Source organism: Ambystoma mexicanum, chromosome 5q (assembly GCF_040938575.1).
Source record: "Ambystoma mexicanum isolate Mex_15411 chromosome 5q, UKY_AmexF1_1, whole genome shotgun sequence".
Classification (NCBI taxonomy): Eukaryota; Metazoa; Chordata; class Amphibia; order Caudata; family Ambystomatidae; genus Ambystoma; species Ambystoma mexicanum.
Window position 1 is genome coordinate 517,425,650 of NC_090933.1, and position 16,881 is coordinate 517,442,530.

Sequence of the window (16,881 nt, forward strand, 5' to 3'; positions counted from 1 at the left end):
GTGTGATCTAAGGGAACAAGCGGAGAGGAGTGAAAAACAAATGGAGATAGGTAGTAAATATAATAGACCAAGAAAACAAATACAGGAACAGTGAAATAAGCAGAAAAGGGCCCCAAAAAAGGAAACACCGAGCAACAAGCGAAGCAACAGGGTTTGGGAGGGTGCGAGGGTGCTAGTGAGCCGAAAATGAAAGGCGCGAAGCACACGCGATCAAAGATTGTGAGCGAGCCGCACAGGCAAAGCGCAAGCGTAGCGAGGGTTGACGGGGTGCGGAGCACAAGCGATAAAGCAATGCAAGGACACGCAGAGGCTGAGAACCAGTGGAGGGGTTCATAACAACCCAGGACCAAAGGAAGCTTACCTTTGTCTATCCCTGTATCTTCAAACTCCTTTCAGCCATTCCAAGTGACTTTAAACCCTTTTGAGATGCTGTAAGGACGGGACAGAGCTGTCTTTGCCACTCTACTGAGCCATGTCAAACCAAAAATCACCTGCCTGTCTATAACTTCTTCAATTCTCGAGTTGTTGCTGCTTGCAAACTGCATTGCTTTGCTGGACCCAGTCAAGCTAGTTAGCTTGTGAAGTCCAATCAGTGCTTTAATGCATCAAGACCCGGTTGAAACTTTCGCTTGCAGGCAAACATTGCTTCTTGTCCTAAACTTCTTCAAGCCTTGAGCCGTTATCGCTTGTTGAATTACACTGGGTTGCTGAATCCTGTTGAACCAACACGGCTGACTCAAACCTAATTCGAATCACCGGAAACCACATCGAAACCTGTCTCGGCACTAAGACAATAAGGTATCCAACTGTCTAAAAGTAGTCCCATCCTCCATGGCCTTATTCTATGGGCCCTAGTGACATTTAAGACCACACTTTACACCTTAAAAGACATATTCATGTACTTTTTGACTTTTCTAAAGACTATTTCCTGCGGATTCCTGTACTTCATACCCAGTGTGCCATTTTCATCTAAAGTCTGTATGCACTGTGTCATTCTTCACAAGGTTGGGTTGTTAGTGTTTTAAAAGTTTGTTTGCCGCAGTTAGTTTATTTAAATTCTATTTCTATAGAATTTAGATTAGACATTTCTTTTATTTTTGTATTTACTGTATTATTGCTGTTTGGGTGCTTCCGTGCTGACTCACACCCTTTTGAAGAGTACAGCCTGCCCTTGGCCTATGCTACCTTAGGAGGCAAAGGAGTATACCATTCATGTTGTGCCTGTTTCCCCCTTATGATTACGATCAGTGCCTTTTTAGTAGTAGCATAGCTCTCAACTTGCATGCTTTAAGGGGTTCACCCACATTGGAAATATGTAAATCACCAGCCAAGCCTCCCACACGTCCATATAATTCAATGGGCTCTCACCCACCCAAAACAAAATTGTCTGTTTTCATCTGCCTTGCGGGCTCTATAAGGTTGGAAGGTATGTAGTAGTGTGGGCCTGAGTCACTGTTTAGAAACCACTGCTCATCTATATACTCCAGCAGCGCAGTAGTAATTTCGTCACAGCTCCCCCAGCTTCTTGTGATGGTCCTTTATGACGTACACACACCACTACCTTAAGTTCAGTAGAGGTGAGGTGGTCCCTGTTTTTCCATTTTCACTTTCATTTGTGCTACGCTCAATTTCAGGCACTAGGGCCGGCGAACCATTTATGTATTACCTTTGTGAGGTTTTCGTCGCCACAGGGGGGCACGAGTATACATCACCGCGCCTTTTCCAGTGCGTCTCGCCTTCGCGGTTATTGACATTACAGTTTCACTCTCCCATGCGGACTCCTTTAGAAACACTTGGAGAATATATCGTGCGGCAACATGTTCCTAAGGAATGAAATACCAGCCAGCGTATATTGACTTTTTAACCCGCCGTCACACAAAAATATTCACCAGCGGCCCTGTGGATGAACGAAACGGTCAGGTTTAAATAAAGACTACAAATGTTTTTTTTCTTCCAGGTGCAGGAACGAAAGCGGGCGTCGTTTTTAAGGGTGGGTGAGCCGAAGGCGGCTTAGCATGGACGCTACAGTTCCCTGTCTTTTGAACAGGCGCGCCCCGGCGCGCGGCACCCCTCCCGCCTCCTCTCGGCTGTCAGTGACAGCGCTTTGGGCCACCCCGCCCCTGTGAGCCCATTCCCCGTCACTATCCAGAGGTGTGGGGGGGTGGGCGGCACCCCATCCCCCCTGTGCTCGTGTGGGTGGCAGTCACGTGCCCCATGGGCGGACCGCGCGATGGCAGAGGGAGGAGGGGGAGGAACAAAGCACGAGTTACGCCAGCAGATGTGACAGGAGGGCACGAGGAAGCGGCGCGCGCGGGAGGAGCAGGTGAGTCAAGTGCATTTAAAGGGGCCACGTCCCTCTAGAAGGAAGGCTGTGGTGGGAGAGGGACCTCGGATGTGGGCGGTGAAGTTGGGGTGCGGCGTGGCTACGGAACTGTTTTTCCTCCAACTGCAGGCAGTGGTCAGGGGAAACTGAGCGTTGTGTTGTCGAGTCCACCGGCTGTGCTGTCTATGAAAGATAGCAGGGATTCCCCCTAGCATCATGTAGGGGCGGGGGCTTCCCTGAAGGAGAGTTCGTCTTCTGCACTGTATGGGTCGCAATCATCTTTCTGTACCCCCGTGACGGTCTAGTGGGCAGGGGGTTCCTGCACCTGCATCAGCCGCACTCTTGGCTCGGAGCCTATCCCCTAACCCACCGGCCGACCACTGGCACACATGACTCCTCCAGTGCCACTTAGGTGTGCCCGCCCCGCACAGAGAATTCATCTTTGCGCCTTACACTCTAGCATCGCTCTCTACACACTCCCCGCACCCCCACAAACCTCTGAACAAAGAGGTCCCTCTGAGTTCCCCATCCATAAACCCGCATATCAAGGCTGTTTTTTTTGGCCACCTTCTAAAACCAGCAGCAGGAACCTTTTTTCGAAAATGTGGGCACTTGGTGAAAAAAATATGAGAGAATGAGTGGGGTGGCACAGATGAAGTATAAACCATATTCCCACATGTATGCGCTGCCCCCCCTAGCAGACACTCTAGCTTTCCCCACTGTCACTGCCCAGTGACGTGCCAGGGAACTCCCGTGAACGAGCCTCGGCTGTTTTGATCCAGTCTAGGTATTTCAGGAATTGGAGCAGTATGCGTATCGTATTTCTAAAAAATGCACGCGAGTGTTTCCTGTGACCCACGCATCTGATATATGTATATAGTGTAACCTGCATATTTTGTGGTGCTTACTAGTATTATTTTCACTGTGATATTATAAGTATTGTTTGTTGTCTCGTGCAGAAAGGATCTGACCGAATGTAATGTCCCCTTTCTATGCCCATTTCGGATTGGACTGCCCCTTATGGGGTAGAATCAAAACCGATTTGCCCATGGTCTTCCGCTTCGGTAATGGTATAGCAAGAAGAAAAATAGTGGTCTCTGGGGTTGCTATGAGTGGATCAATTGGATGAACTTAGATAGTACTGAGAAAGAATAGCCAATTCCAGGGGGGTATATGACACAACGTTCACGTGCATAATATCATAGAATATTTACTTTTATTTGTCCTGTATTAAAAACCTCATGTATTACAGAGTGTGTTCTTTACTTTTTACAATAGATCTCAAAATGCCCATTCTTTTTCTATGTCAATCTGTGAAGTTAGTGTCAATTTGTATGAAATACACACCACAAAACAAAGACTTTTAAACAGTACAACACGTGGAAGGGTATTCCCTCTTTTGAAGATCCACTTTTTTGGATACACTCTAGAGACTTTCACAGTCTCTGCACCCACATTTCTTACATAATCTCAGTGTTCCAAAAATCACATAATTCCTGTAGTCCATGATCACAGGGTACATCTCTTCCTGATGTCAAACAACACATCAACCTCCAGCATTAATCAAGTGCATTAAAATGAAGTGTTTCAGCCTTATTACGGGATATGCAGATTTGATTCCCTTTTTTTTCTACGGCCTTCAACAGGACCATTGACAAACCATTTTCCTATATTTCCTGTCTTTTTGGTGATCTGGTGTCTCAAGTCTTGATCCTCTCTAACACAACACAACAAAAGAACCACTCAGTGTTATATGTGTGTGTCATCCATCTCGCTCATCCTTTGCCTCCCAAGATGATTTCATTCACAGAACTAACCTTATTTCTTTCCTCTCTTTTTATTCAAAATATCACTGGATGGTGCATCTGTCTACGATGTGGGCGGACATGTTGTTCTAAAGAGAAACATATGCATACATTAAGTATCTGCTTCAAAACTGGGTTGTCTGAACGTACAATCAAACTTGCTGAAAACTGGTGTATGCCCCTCCTTATTGACATACCTTACGCTATGAATATTTAATTTCAACCTTTATTCAATGTTTGCCTGGTTGTGTAGTGTGAGGCGACCCTGTGCAGAGAGAAACAGAGGTACCCCATTTTTATTTTTTATCATTGTGTCCAATGTCTTATCTACATGAGGAAATACCCTCATCTTCTTGTAAAAAGGGTACCCTCTCCATGGGTATTCAGACTCACATACCTCTAGAGTGCTCAGTCAACCACTACACTCGGTCATGTTAACCTCTTCAATCACACTCGGTGTCACAGCCTGCTTGTCCAAGACGTCTTGCTGTCTGCATGTGTGAGTTTCATTAATCAAGCTTCTCTGTACGGATATCGCGTTCACTACGTGTTTTCAAAACACTACACTGCTTGTTATATGAAGTGAAGAGTGTCTTTTAAAGGCACCATCTTGGATATCCTTCCCTCTGTTTAAGAAGTCGCTTACAATTAATAGGCAGACCTCATTTCAGTTCAAGTTTTCGTAGAGACCTTTAATTACATAGAATCTCACCCCGGGGGCGTAATATCGCATGGTAGATGTTTTTAACAAGGGAGAAGTCAAATCAATTCTATAGCATCTCCATCAGCTTATATACGCTCCAGGCGTCAAACCATGTTCATGATTAATGTGTCAGCTTTCAAGAAGGACATTTGTACCACGCACTATCACCACCGCAGTGGTCCCCTGGCGCTCTGGCGTGGGGTGAGTTAGTAGGACCGAGCGGGAAAATTGCAAGAGAGCAGTTGATGTGCTGTTGGCAGCTTCAGTTCGGTTAACAATGTTCGCTGAGCTTAGGTGTGCTTTTTAGTTGGTAGCCGTCGTGTTCTGTTGTGCGAGGCTATGTGTGATTTGTTTTGTTGAGGCAGTGTAGTAAAGTACGTGCGGTTTGGTGTGCGTTAGAGGTGTGGTTGTGTTTGGTTAGAGTTTGAGAGGTGTATGCAGAAGCAGGAGATTTTAAGTGGGTTGGTTAGTGGCATCGTTATCTAGATGTGATGCATGCTAATTTTCACAATTCTTTCCCGATCTGGTGCCTCCTAATTTCTACATTCTTTGTACATGTGGCACGTGAATAACTCCACATTTCTGTCTAGATGTGACACAAGCTAAAATGCACAATTCTATCTAAATGTGGCACAGGCTAATATTCACAATCCTGTCTAGAGGTGACGCAGGCAAATATTCACAATCCTGTCTATATGTGATGCAGGCTAATATTCAACAATCCTGTGTAGATGTGATGCAAGCTAATATTCACAATTCTATCTGAATGTGGCACAGGCTAGTATTCACAATTTTGTCTAGATGTGACCCAAGCTAATATTCACCATCCTGTCTGAATGTGATGCAAGCTAATATTCACAATTTTATGTAAATGTGCCACAGGCTAATATTCACAGTTCTGTCTAGATGTGACACAAGCTAATGTTCGGCAACCTGTCTAAATGTGATGCTGGCTAATATCCAAAATTCTATCTAAATTTGGCACAGGTTAATAATATTCACCATCCTGTCTAAATGTGACGCTAGCTAATATTCACAATTCTATCTCAATGTGACGCAAGCTAATATTCACAATCCTGTCTAGATGTGACGCAGGCTAATATTCACAATTCTATCTAAATGTGGCACAGGCTAATATTCACAATTCTATATGGGAAATTTCTATGAATCCAACAACTGTATGAACAGAAGGGATTTTGATACCCATGCAGCGGACTTATAATTGAGATTGGAGACACGAGGATACCCTAAAAAGATTGTGAAACATTCAAGTAAATGTGTACAACATATTCCTCGTGAGGTGACACTTTTGAACTGTGCAAAAGTAAATGAGGAGCAAATGACATGTGATGTGTGACAAGTTACAGTCCCATAAGTAATGCACTACAGAAGGTGATAAAAAGATACTGGCATATTCTCTGACAGCCACGGTTCAAACTTAAAAAATCTCGTTTCGCTTTTAACAGAGCCATGAACATCAAACAAGTACTGGTTTACACCTGTGAAAGAAATAAAAAAGACTCTTAATTAAATACACTGTGGAGTCTTCCCCAGTGAAAGGACACTTCAGATGTGGCAGCTTTTCTGTGTGTTCCATTACCCAGAATCCTACACTCGATCCAACTGAAAGAGCTCACATGGAAGCATGAGCAGATTTCAAACTGTAGAAGTAAGATGTGATCTATATAATAAAATGTCAGTGTCAACAACTGTACATTGGCAAAACCAAAAAAGAGGTTACACATCTGTGAACAGAGATCATCTATTCGGAATAATGTACCCGACAAACCGTTAGTGGAGTGTTTTACTCAACAGGGATACACAGCAAATGAGATCGTGTGGTTTGTCATACAAAGTGTAGATCCAAACCCAAGAGGGGGTGATATAGATCATACCTTGAAGAACTTTAGAGCATAAAATGGAAATAGCATTTAAACACGGTTGAGGAAGACCTACATCTTATGCGTTGAATGGAATTATCTAATTTTACATAAATAAGAGATATTTAATTGAAAGCTGACACATTAATCATGAACATGGTTTGACGTCAGGAGCCAATATACGCTGATGGAGATGCTATACAATTGATTTGACCTCCCCCTTGTGAAAAACATCTACCGTGCGATATTACTCCCCGGGATGAGATTCTATCTAAATAAAAGGCCCAACAGAAAACTTGACTTGCGTACAGAGATGCTTGATGAATGAAACTCACAAGTGAACAGGAAGGTGTGCAGGAAAAGAAGGCTTTGACGTGGCGTATGATTGAGCAGGTTCACATGACTGAGCGTAGTGGTTGACCGAGCACAGTAGAGGTATGTGAGTGTGAACATCCATGGGCAGGGAGTCCTATGTACAAGATAACAAATGTATTTCCTCATGTATATAAGAAATTGGACACAATGATAAATATAAAAATGGGTCTGTTTTGTTGCTCTATGCAGAGGGTCGCCTCACACTACACAACCAGGGGGACATTGAATGAAGGTTGAATGAAAACAAACATAGCGTAAGGTATGTCAATAAGGAGGGGCATAAACCAGTGTTCAGCAATTTGGATTGTACGTTCAGACAGCCCAGTTTGAAGCAGATACTTACTTCATGCATATGGTTCTCTTTAGAACAACATGTCCGCCCACTCCCTAGATAGATGCACCACCCAGTGATGTTTTGAATTAAAAGAAATAAATAAGGTTAGCTCTGCTAATGAAATTATCTTGGGAAGCAAATGAGGAGAGAGGGAGGACACAAACATGTAACACTTAGTGGTTCTTTTGTGTTGTGTTATAGAGGATCAAGACGTGAGACGCCAGATCACCAAAAAGAAGTTAAATACACTAAATGGTTTGTTTTTTCGTCCTGATGAAGGCTTTATAAAACAGAGGGAATCAAATTGCATATCCTGTCATAAGATAGAAACACTTAGTGTTAATGCATTTGATTAAAGTTGAAGATGAATGTATTGTTTGACATCAGGAAGGGATGTACCCTGTGATCACGGACTACAGGAATTCTGTGATATTTGGAACACTGAGATGATGTACGAAATGTGGGTGCAGAGACCGCAAAAGTCTTTATTGTGTATCCAAAAAAGTGGATCTTGAAAAGAAGGAACACCCTACCACAAGTTATACTATTCAAAAGTCTTTGGCTGTTTTGCGGTATGCATTTCACATATATAATACTAACTTCACAGATTGACATAGGAAAAGAAGGGGTATTCTGAGATCTGGTGTAAAAAGTAAAGAGTACACTTTATATGTGACAGATGTTTTAATACAGGAGAAATAAAACACAATCTTTTATGATATCATACTATCATATCTTTTATGATATGTTTTCATTCACTTGGAAGGAGTACCCTGCTGACTGCTTACCTACCTTGACTGCAGCACCTTTTGTCCTCCCAGCACTGCGAGCAGAGCTCTTGCTGGACATTGGTTGGCTTCCTGGAGGAGGCGGACTTCGTCGCGGTCACGTGACGAATCACGTGACTCACAGCCCGCATTTAGTGCCGGCCCAACTGCCCGAGCGGCGTGTTTTCATTCACTTGGAAGGAGTACCCTGCTGACTGCTTACCTACCTTGACTGCAGCACCTTTTGTCCTCCCAGCACTGCGAGCAGAGCTCTTGCTGGACATTGGTTGGCTTCCTGGAGGAGGCGGACTTCGTCGCGGTCACGTGACGAATCACGTGACTCACAGCCCGCATTTAGTGCCGGCCCAACCGCCCGAGCGGCGTGTTTTCATTCACTTGGAAGGAGTACCCTGCTGACTGCTTACCTACCTTGACTGCAGCACCTTTTGTCCTCCCAGCACTGCGAGCAGAGCTCTTGCTGGACATTGGTTGGCTTCCTGGAGGAGGCGGACTTCGTCGCGGTCACGTAACGAATCACGTGACTCACAGCCCGCATTTAGTGCCGGCCCAACCACCCTTGCGGCGTTAAGCCCTGGAGGCCGTAAGGGCTGGAGACGCTGTTTTGCTGTTCGGCTGTGGCCGTGTTCGTGTGCAGTGAGCATTTCAGTTCAGAAGTACTTTGTTCTATTCCGTAAGCTACATAAGTCCTCAATTTCCACAAGGGTAAGGGGGGAGAGACGGACTCTGGCAGCTCCTTAAGCTGTCGGGCGTGCCTTACCCTGCGGCTGGATAGCCCTGTGAAGTCCCGCCTTGCCGCGGCGAAACGAGTTCTCATATTCTACACACTCGCTTTTTTTTTTTTTATTATTTATTTTTTTTCCCTTCACTTTTCCTCCTCCTTTCGCCCTCTCCAAACTATTCCATCTGTCTGCAGTGGGCGGATTTAAATGATTCGCAAACCTAGCGAACCATATCGTCTCACAACGGAGATGCCGTGTGACATACGCCAACGGATTATGTCAGAATCCCAAGCATTCCCAGAGGAACGACCCCTTACAAAGGTGACAAAAAAGTTATGTTCAACTCCTAAGCAATCATTACCTAAAAGTAAAATGAATCAAAAGGAAAAGTTGAAAATGCCCAATAAACGCAATGTTGACATACGTAATTATGGATTTGGAGTGAAAAGTAAACCTGTTGCAAATCTGATCCCTGCTGCATCTATGCCGCTGGTTTTACCATCCAATGTTAGACCGCCGACTGATTCGGTAGTGTGCATGACCAAGGTTGGTTCACAAAGCATTATTGCTGAAACTGCTGTATGTGTGCCAGCCAATTCCATAATGTGTTCAATTAAAAACACTATGCCTATGTCAGATTCTCATATGCATGCCGAGGGAAATGTCACTTTGCCAGAAATGCCAATCCCACTTTCTGATAGTATGTTATTAGAAAATGTCTCCATAGGTGTCCCAGTTGTTGCAGCCCCCAATATGAATGGCATTGCAAAGGAAATCACAGACACCACAGATACCAACATCATGAGTACCTCGATTAGAGTAACCGAATCTAATTTATCTAAATCCCCTGAGATGTTTAATCAATCGGAAAACAGCATCTCCACATTAGACATCTCTTATATCCCTCCAACCCCACGGAGGCTAAATAACGCCCCTCTGAGTTCGGAAAAAGTACTCAATTCCTCGAAATCTACCACGTTAACATTAGAAGTTATGAACATCGCCCTTTTGGCTCTTGCGAAACTCTTTGAAACTTTTGATAGTTCATTAAAAAATGTGACTGAGAATATCAAAGCAATGGAAATAGATCAAAAGAAACGCAACTTAGTTGCCAACTCCAGGCACAATGACATCTATAATAAATTGATCCACATTATTGATCATCAAAATGAAATAACACAGCGTGCGACTCAAAAACAAGATGAAAATCCAAAAACCAACATGATAGGAATTTGTGCTTCTACCCGAACACTTGAAGACCTTGACTGTGAAATCATAGAAGTGATTCTAGACTCACAAACATATCTTCCTCCCCAAATGTTAAATTATCAACATAAGGCTAACTCGGACATTCCGTTTGTTGAAGGTATTATAAAAGAAAAAATTGTAACAGCTACCTCCACATATCGGCACGTGAACTGCCCGCTCTCACAAGGAGAACAAAGGTCAGACTGTGGACAAAAATCCCAACCCACGTATTCAGTTTTCGACATGAAAGTGGCCAATGAAGCCATAATCAAGTCAAAAAATAAGAACTGTAATAAACCCTCAGACCAATTGAAAAAGACAAAAAATGAAAAATCTGCGAAGATATCAGGAAATTCTTCCACCAAACAATTTATTAATACTCTTGCTAAAGCAAATTTGAGATCGACAGCGGCTGCGAGCCTTATAATGAAAAAATATACTGCGTTAGCGAATTTAAGAAAAAAAATAAACAAGCAGACTCTATTCAATCGTCAAAAAAAATTGCAGACCATCCTCCACTAGATGAACTCATCAAATTGGTTGAAAAACAGAAGTCTGCACACGATAAAAACCCTGATGCGATTATGAATCCCATGCCAGTCATCGGTGATGATCAGAAAATAGAGAACAATGAGGTTAACAAAGATTTAGCAGATTCAAGAAAGGCCTTAAGACATGAAATCGATTCGTATCTTGAGTCCCGAACGTTTGAACCACCAATCTTCCCAATTATAACGAATGGCCCTGCCAAATGCTCTACTGTGACTCATTCTGACACATTGTCAAAGACGAGTGCAACAACAAATAATCCAGAAAAGCGAGTCTCGTTTGCTGAGCTCGGTCCTTCCGGTGTTGAAAACGAGCCAAATCCACACCACCAATAATAACCTATTACAAACAGATCTAAATGAAATCAAAGATTCGATTGCGCGTCTGTGGCAACTCAATACTAGATCACAGACGGTATCATCCTCAAAACAAGCAAATGAAAGACAATGGACAAGCCTGCAATCTGTTCCAAATATAAAATCTTCCCTAGGCAAAACATCAATGCTATCTAACACCCGATTAGCAAAAGAGGAGAACAGACATTCCGTGACACTTTCGTGTCGACAGGACTTAGGTTTGTCATATAATATGAATCGTCAAAGCATCCTAAGACTTTTTGGTGATGTGAAATCATTACAAGAAATTCAGTCACAAGATCTTGATCAAATTGAATTTCCAATCGCAGATGATAACACCATAGTCCTGATATGGTCCCGGTCACTAGTAATCCATAACATCATTTGGGCCGCGCGACAGGACTTATTTAACTTTGGATTTCTACTCACTCGTAACGGAAACAATCAAAAACAAATTAAATCTTGCCTGAAACCAACACCTAGATCTGAATCTTACATCCCAAGAATTCCTGCTGACCCCACGAAAAACATGTATAATGCTCCAAACTATATGACTAGAGTATAACTAGCTAATAATGAAGAGTTTGCAGAGCTAGTAGTTTTGAGCTGGAACACACGGGGGTTTAAGCATCTAATCAACAACAAGGATAGCATATTGGGTGATTATGATCTAATTTTCTTGCAAGAAACATGGCTCTCCATTACACCAACGTGGAATAATTATGATGTGTTGCTTAATCCAGCTATAAAAGCAACCAGAGGCAGACCTATGTCAGGATTGCTTACAGCGTCAAACTCTTTAGCAGACATTCAGCTTTGTTCAACACCTTCATCGAATGCATACATACAATGCTCTTACGTCACTATCAGACTGATTAAGATTGCATGCCTTAATATTTATTGGAATCCTATAGGCATAACATCTGCTCAGTTCTTCAAAAATTTAACGTCTGCTTTAGAGAATGCTAGGCTGAAATATGAAACTACTCACGTGATCATTGCTGGTGATCTAAATTTACATCTTGTAAATAAGAAAAAAGTGAAAGATAATGAACATACATGCATGTGGAACAAATTTATGAAATCTTGGGATTTAATCATGCTAAATGGTACGAGCGTGGCTGACTCGCCTCCTCATGACACTTGGCTTAGGGAAAAACAATCAGCTATCATTGATTACATATTTGTTTCGAGAAGTTTGTTTGCACATTCAAACAACTTTGCAGTCAAAACATCACAATACAGCGATCATCGACCATTAACCTTTAAGATCAACCTACACCTCACTTCAACTGCACCAAGACATTTACTTAAAGGTCAATATGAAATTAATAATTCTTTAAATCGACTGAAATGGTCACATGAATCTTTAATTACATATTATTACCATCTACAATCTTATAAATCATGTGAGTCATCATCTGAACCAAATAAAATATCTCTGTTTAGCCTAATGCAACTATATGCCTCCCAACAAAGCATCAATACCAAAATAAGTAAAATCTCTGATAACATAGTTCGTACTCGGAAAACAGCATTCAGATCACAAAAAAGAGAAGCCATGAAATTACAAGCTCATGTAAAAATACAAGCCATGAAATCCATCAAAACCAGCTATAAAAATTGGTTAAAAGAATACAAAATTACCAAACATCAGAATGATGGAGAACTCATGCTAACTGAAATTAAAAATAAAAACACGGCACAGCTTTGGCAATTACTAAATTCGGTAACCACCCCGTCCCAACTATCTTCACACATTAATGGTGTTTCAGAATCTGACTGGTGCCTACATTTTAAAAATGTGTATGCTGCGCCAACTGCAAATGAAAATGTGTATATGACCTCCATTCCGTTTTCTCTTGAATTTGACGAGGATGATATTTATCATTTTATCACCAAAGCCAGTATGTCCCGAGCCCCCGGCCCAGACGGTCTATCTAATGCCATCTTAAAAAAGAACATTGACCTATGGGCGCCGATCATATTCTCTCTTTTTCAACTTATTATCAGTCATCAAAAAATTCCGTCATCATGGACACAATCGATCATCGTTCCCATCTTCAAAAAAGGCAACAGGCAAGACCCGTTGAGTTATCGGCCCATTGCCCTCCTTGATGTCTCTGGGAAAATTTTCTGCAGGCTGATATTGCGAGAACTAAACAACTGGTCACTACAGTTTAAACGAAGAGACCCTTTTCAAACTGGGTTTGTTTCGGGCATGGGCACGGCCATTAATTTAACTATTCTCAATGCCATTAAATGTTCGTATGCCGTGCGGAAGCAACCACTTTATATAGCATTTGTGGACTTTCGCATGGCTTTCGATTCAGTGGACAGAATACTGCTAACTCAGAAATTGGTGCGATATAGCTGTCCGGAAAACTTGATACAAATTGTGACGCTGTTACATTCTAACACCGCTGTACAAGTTAAACTAAATATGGAGGGCTTACTTTCCAAATCTATTTCGACTGCAAGAGGCCTGAAGCAAGGGTGCATCCTTGCATCCACCTTATTTAATCTTTTTTTACTTGACATGGCTGATGATTTCATGAGAACTCAATCAGATCCTCCGAAGCTGGGTGATCACGTAATTCCCTGGCTTCTATATGCGGACGATTTAATTCTGCTATCTCAAACTCCTTCTGGTCTTCAAAAAATGCTGAATGCTCTTGAGGCTTATGTTGCGAAAAATAACCTCACAATAAATGAGACCAAGACTCAAATTGTCACTCTTGGAAGACACCTAACTCATTCACATAATAAGTTCCAGTGGACAATATGTGATAAGAAACTTCAAGTAGTTACTGAGTATAAATACCTGGGCGTAGACTTTAACAATCTAGTATCTGAAAAGACAATCGAGATAAAGCTTCAATCCAAACTAACAGGACTCATTTCCCAAGCAAAAATAATTCATGCTAGATTTGGAAAATTTTCCTGCATACCGGTAATGAGGTTTTATCAGCAGAAAGTATTACCTATAATTACATATGGCTCAGAATCTTTGTTACCCAGGTCTTCCAACTGCCTAACCAAATTAGAAGCTAAATTCTGGAAAACCATCCTTAATTTACCAAATGGCACCCCTAGTATGTTGCTTAGGTTTGAACTTGGTCTGTTATAATAATAATAATAATAATAATAATTAGGCTTTTATATAGCGCTACAAACCCTCAGGTATCTGAGCGCTGCTTATTATTACCCACGGTGTGTGGTGCTCATTTATCGACCTCGGAAGGATGAAAGGCTGAGTTTGGCTCCGCCGGGATTCGAACCTGCGTTAACAGGCTCTGCACGGGTGTCAAAGCGGGCGCTCTACTCTCTGTGCCACTTGACCGGCTTGTCAATCCAATCATTTGTTACTTGGAAAATGTGTGTTCTGCTAAGAAAATGCATAATGGGTCTATTCAAACAAGATTGTCTAGCCATCTTAGCAAAGTATCTTCTAACATCATCTCATTCTTTTCCATTAAAATGGAGAACCCATGTACTGGATGCCCTTGTGGAGGCAAAAATCTCTATTGATATATTACTCACCAATCCGAACCGGGCAAAAACCAAAATTTTCCAAGCTGATTGGATTATGACCCAAGACAAATGTTCTAAATTAAAAAATCTTAACAGGATGTTATTTGGTCATAAAGAATACCGAAGAATGGCAGACTACTTAGTTAGATGTCCATCCTTGAGCCTGAGACAAAAAATACTACGATTTCGATTAAATTTATGGCCTGTCAATGAAATCTTGCTAAGACGAGGCCTCATAACTAAAGAGCTAAGTTATTGTCGATTCTGTTCTAATGGACCGATTCCTGAAACTTTGGAACACATTATTATGCAGTGTGAAGCCTTTGTACCTCAACGTTTAAAAATAGCCGAATGCTTAGCCTGGAATCTTGCTGATCACACGCTGAATGAAATATGGCATGAAATCTTTAGCTCCAGAAAGATTTCAGTTAGAATCGCGACAATGCGATTGCTTGATTTGGCTTTTCCGTTTGTGGTAAAGATTGCAAATAACAACCATAGAATCAAATAAGGTGATTCCCTAGTAACTGAGAAGTTCCTTCTTTATATACTTACGTCACATCTCAACATGTAAAACTATGTAAAAAGTGTCATATGTCATATATGCACAAGTGTTTTATTACATTTGTTGTCATGGATTTTAACTTATGAACTATCACATATTAGATGATCCTATGATGAAATATGGTGTGAAATTTGAAATGTTGTAACTTAATACTGATTTTATTTGTTCATCTGTAAAAAGTGAAAAAAAAAAAAATTTGTAAAGTTGTACTAACAACTAAATCAAATTAAATAAATAAATAATAAAAAAAAAAAGATATCATACTTGTGAATGTTGTGTCATATATCCCCCTGGTTTCGGCTATCCTTTCAAAGCCTTCAAGCCATCATGCTTCAGTCTTAAATAATCACAAAAATGTTTTTAGTGTGTTGGTTTACATAATCACTTATATATGCCAGATTCCTTCTGCTTGAAGCACTAGTTTTCTATAATCTATTTAGCATCCAGGGCTAAGTCGACCCGCCAGGATTTTAGACAATGACTGCAAGTTGCATACAGATGTCAGAGGGAAACTGTTAATTCGCTGTACTGCTTTTCTAATCTAGCATCAAAATAATGCCAGGTGTGTTTCTATTTGTATGTTATGTCATGTGGCTGTCACAACCGCCATTTGCAAATTTGCCTAAACATGAAGTTATCTTTAGTTACCATCTGACTTCACTGATTTGGGTTGCCCACCATCTCTCCTCTCCATGCACATCGCCTGCTCCCAAATAACATTATTTGCCCATCGCTAGTAAGACATCACCATTAAAAAAAGAAAATACTACAACAGGGTTTCGAAATAGAGATTTGATGAGCATGAGATAAAACTAGCTCCTGGGTGTTGGGCATCATCCTGTAGGCAGGAGCTGCCGCAGGGGAACCAGTGGCTACAGAGATGCTCCTTTAACCTTTTGTCCATTTTGTATGAACCATTGTTTTTAAAAGCCTATTAGATGTGTTCCAATTCTTCTTTATCGACATTCTCAAATACTCAAAGTTAATGTCACATTCACATGTTTGAAAGACACCATTTGGCTCTAAGAGCCAAAAGTAGATCCTGGTAGCTGTTTATTTCAAGTTAACTAGGCTTTACTATGCCAGAAGCAGGAGCTAAATAGCTCCCAGCTCCCCTCAATTTCGAACCCTGGAAAACGAATCCACTTCATGCAAATGGAACTAAGTGGTTTAAGTAGAATTGACACCCACCTTTCTGAGTTTCTCGCTGCACTACTATACACATTCTGTGTTAGGGAAAGCACATTATTGTGTTAACATTTGCGCCAGACCCTGTTGACTGCGCTTGTGGATGCTGAGGTCATCACCCTACATCTCAGTACTGTGTTGAAGTTAATTTTCCACGGAAATATTTCCCTAGCTTGAAATTCCAGTTATAATGTAATGACTTGACAAATGTGTCAGATGGTAACAGTGGATACATGATCTTTTTCATTTGAGTTAACTTCTCTTAACCTCTTAAGGACCTCTTAATGAGGAACAATCAATAATCAGAGATAACTTATTAAATGATGCTGGAGAGGGAAGACCACTCTATAGAGAGTGTTACTGTAAGATTTTATTATTGGTGTAAGGCCTTCTTTTATTTGGTGTGCTCTTGACACATGCTGAAAATGGTGAGGCAGTATAAAAACCAGCAGAACAACTAGCAACATATCACAGTATAATAATTAGTTTAGTTTAGTTTATTATTTGATAATGC

The 16,881-nt window shown here is 41.4% G+C and overlaps 1 protein-coding gene across 1 annotated transcript in view; it reads left to right on the forward strand.

The window, feature by feature from the left end:
• Positions 1-2,140: 2,140 nt before the first annotated feature.
• MAPRE2 (microtubule associated protein RP/EB family member 2) overlaps positions 2,141-16,881 on the forward strand; it is a 984,616-nt gene continuing 969,875 nt past the window's right edge. The window contains exon 1 of the mRNA XM_069621019.1: positions 2,141-2,323. The gene's annotated coding sequence lies outside the window, so the exon portion shown is untranslated. The remainder of the gene's footprint in view (positions 2,324-16,881) is intronic.